Source organism: Trichechus manatus, unplaced genomic scaffold (assembly GCF_000243295.1).
Source record: "Trichechus manatus latirostris isolate Lorelei unplaced genomic scaffold, TriManLat1.0 scaffold00057, whole genome shotgun sequence".
NCBI lineage: Eukaryota > Metazoa > Chordata > Mammalia > Sirenia > Trichechidae > Trichechus > Trichechus manatus.
Window position 1 is genome coordinate 7,977,330 of NW_004443993.1, and position 3,992 is coordinate 7,981,321.

The 3,992-nt window shown below is 41.7% G+C and overlaps 1 protein-coding gene across 1 annotated transcript in view; it reads left to right on the forward strand.

Annotated features, from left to right (window-relative positions):
• Positions 1–265: 265 nt before the first annotated feature.
• Positions 266–3,992, forward strand: part of LOC101346747 (adhesion G protein-coupled receptor E4-like) — a 64,654-nt gene continuing 60,927 nt past the window's right edge. The window contains exon 1 of the mRNA XM_023733082.1: positions 266–321. The gene's annotated coding sequence lies outside the window, so the exon portion shown is untranslated. The remainder of the gene's footprint in view (positions 322–3,992) is intronic.

The window sequence follows — 3,992 nt, forward strand, 5'->3', positions numbered from 1 at the left end:
TGGGAGTTGGCACCAGTTTCCATTAGTTTATTTTCCCTGTTGGACACCATCCCTATTTCCAAATTCATTTCCTGAGGCACTTTGGTATCGCGGGGGTGGCGTGGTAATGTACTATGTAAATGACTCATGAAAAGAGAACTAATGGACCTAGCATTTTGCAAACTCCCCCAACCTAGACCCCCAAGCCAGATCAGATATCTTACCCACCCACAAGCCTCCTTGAGAAACTGGAGCTCAAGATAAGAAGAGATCTACTTCCTTTTTGTTGCCTCTGAGAAGCCACCAGACTGGGTGAGAAGCCAGGGCTTTTCATCGTGGTAGGTAAGTAGAAATTGGTTTAGTGTCTTCTGATAGAAAACAGAAAATGTTTTACTGGGAACTTGGGTCTATAAAATGTTCTGCTTCTAGAATTTTCCAGACCTCATTACACGTCCTGTTATTTTATTTCTTGAAAGCCGCTGTCTGGGCAACTATCTCCCTTTCATTTTTCCACTTCTGCTTGGGCGAGGAATGTGTGTGTTGTTTTGTGAAGAGTGGAAAATACTGAGATGCTTTAGCATACTGAAAGAAGATGGGGAACTGTGAATTAGTGGACTTAAGGTGAAGTAACTTGACAAAGCTCCGAGAAAAGTTGAACAAACTCAGAGTGTAACTAATTTGTTATTAAAAATGTGGAAAATAAGGTCTAAAACCAGCAGGAAGTTGACCAAGGTCACGCAGTGAATTACCATGCCTTTTCACATGCTACACACCTCACCCCCCACCCAAATAAACACATGAGCACATTAAATGCCAAGTTCCAGTGAAGGATTGTATGTTGCCTTCATGGCCAGAATAAAGAGATATACAAGTCAGTGTTTTGTAACCAGCTGGTTGTGACTCCCTAGGGGGGTCAGGAAACCAACTTAGAAGGTGTCATGGATTGAATTGTGTCCCCCCAAAATATATGTGTCAACTTGGCTATTCCATGATTCCCAGTATTGTGTGATTGTCCACCGTTTTGTTATCTGATGTGATTTTCCTATGTGTTGTAAATCCTACCTCTATAATGTTAATGAGGTGGGATTTGTGGCAGTTATGTTAATGAGGTAGGACTCAATCTACAAGACTAGGTTGTGTCTTAAGTCAATCACTTTTGAGATATAAAAGAGAGAAGAGAACAGAGAGACATGGGGGACTTCATACCACCAAGAAAGAAGAGCTAGAAGAATAGCATGTCCTTTGGACCTGAGGTCCCTGCACTGAGAAGCCCCTGGACCAGGGAAGATTGATGACAAGGACCTTCCCCCAGAGTCAACAGAGAGAGAAAGCCTTTCCCTGGAGCTGGCACCTTGAATTCTGGCTTCTAGCCTGCTAGACTGTGAGAAAATAAATTTCTCTTTGGTAAAGCCCTCCACTTGTGGTATTTCTTTTATAGCAGCACTTAATAACTAAGACAGTGGGTAACAATCAGCATTTTAAAAGAAATGAAAAGCATTTTAAAAGAAATGAATTTTAATTATAAAATATCAGATACTGCATGTAGTGATACTGTTTTGTGAAGCTTGATTTAGTTCTCTTTCTATACATATATAAATTCCTTGCTGTAGAGTCAATTTCAACTCACAGTGACCCCATGTATGTTAGAGTACAACTTCACTCCGTAGGGTTTTCAGTGGTTGTGATCTTATAGAAATAGATCACCAGGCCTTTCTCTTGCAGTGCTGCTAGGTGAATTTGAACTGGCAATATGAATGTATATATATGCATACATATTTCTATACATATATGTAAGTTTTCATACATGAATACTGTATCATCAATATAATATTTCTTATTGTGGGTCATGGCCAGAATCTCTCCAAATAAGCATAGCTAGAAGCTTCTGCTGTTTTGAAAAATATTATCACCTCTTTTACATAAAATACTCTCTTTAGTAAAACTGGTTTCCAATGAGGACTCAAAAAGCAATTGTTCGCATCTGGTCAAGGTTTCTTAATAACGGCCGTTTCTATAGTATTTTAATTGCTGTGCTTTAGATAAAGGTTTACAGAGCAAATTAGTTTCTCACTAAACAATAAATACACATATCGTTTTGTGACATTGGTTGCCAACCCCACAGCATGTCAACACTCTCCCCTTCTCGACCTTGGGTTCCCCATTACCAGCTTTCCTGTCCCTCCTGCCTTCTCATCTTTGCCCCTGGATTGGTGTGCACATTTAGACTCATTTTATTTTATGGGCTTGTCTAATCTTTGGCTGAAGGGTGAACCTCAGGAGTGACTTCAGTACCAAGTTAAACGGATGTCTGGGGCCATACTCTTGGGGTTTCTCCAGTCCTTGTCAGACCAGTAAGACTGGTCTTTTCTGTGAGCGACAATTTTCTTCTACATTTTTCTCCAGCTCTCTGGGACCCTTTATTGTGATTCCTGTCAGAGCAGTCAGTGGTGGCAGCTGAGCATCATCTAGTTGTGCTAGACTCAGTCTGGTGGAGTTTGTGGTAGTTGTGGTCCATTGGTCCTTTGGACTAATCTTTCCCTTGTGCCTTTGGTTTTCTTCATTCTCCCTTGCCCCAGATGGAGTGGGACCAGTGGAGTATCTTAGATGGCCACTCATAGGCTTTTAGACCCCAGACACTACTCACCAAAGCAGGATGTAGAACATTTTCTTTATAAACTATGTTATGCCAATTGAGCTAGATATCCCCTGAGACCATGGTCCCCAGCCCTCCCCCCAGTAATTCGGTCCCTCAGTTTGGATGTGTCTATGGAGCTTCCATGACCTTGCCTTGGACAAGTTGTGCTGGCTTCCCCAGTATTGTCTACAGTATATTTTAGAGTAGATTTTTTGAGAAGAAGAGCACCATGCATCAAAGAAAGAAAGACAAATGTTGAGAGAAAGGAAGGCAACCAGGAAGTGACCAAGTATATTTCCTCTAAGGGACAAAAAAGCCCATTTAAAGAATTTGATTTTCAATCAGGCAGTATTGTCTACTGCAGAAGTTGTGAACTGGTGATTCACTGGTTGTGTATTTAAGGAAGAAGTGGATTTGAACGTCTTTAGATAGATAGAGCTTGCAGCCTCCAGAACTCCAACGTCCTCACCAATTGCTGTGTTGTTGTTGGGTGCCATCAAGTTGATTTTCAACTCATAGCAACCCGTGTGACAGAGGAGACTGTCCCATAGGATTTCCTAGGCTGTAATCTTTATAGGAGCAGATCACCCAGTCTTTCTCCCTCAGAAACCACAACTTTTCAGTAAACAGCCAAGTGCTTGACCGTTGCACCACCAGGGCTCTTTGCTTCTCACCAATGGCCTCATATTTATGTTACGTGTCTAGGTCCCAGAAGGTACTGGAATTTATGACCTTGGTCTGGTGGTAAACAAGGGCTTTGGACTCAGGGAGATTTTGTTCAAGTCTTAGCTTTGCATTTTACTAGCAGCGGGACCTTGAGCTAGTGATATAATCTCTTTGAACCTCCATTTCTTATTCTGAAAAGTGGGAAGATAACTATAACTTCTATATCATTGAGTGGTTGTGAGCTTTCAATGAGATAATATTTACAAACACTTAATAAGGTGCTTAGCCCATAGTAGAAGCTCCATAAATGTTTTTAGGATGTGGTAAAGGTATGGATAAGAGAAGTCTCTTTAGCAAAATTTAATTTACATCCAATATTCCAGTGCACAATGTGCAGTTAACCTGTTCACGACTGTCAGGAATCAGAGATTCCTCTGGGATGGTCCCTCTCGGAGCACTACTTTGTTACTGTGGGGACCTCACGGGACCCTTTTCAAGTCTCATCACCACTGGGTAAGAGATCAGTCCTCAACATGCAAAGTCATGGTTATAATTGGAGTCATGGAAGAAGGATGGGTGATCTCTGTGACCACCATTGTAACCACCACCATCATCACCATCACCACCAGCTCTACCATCACTGCCATCTACCATCCACCAACTACCACCACCATCACCATTTCTGTCATGGCAATCGTCACCACCACCATCA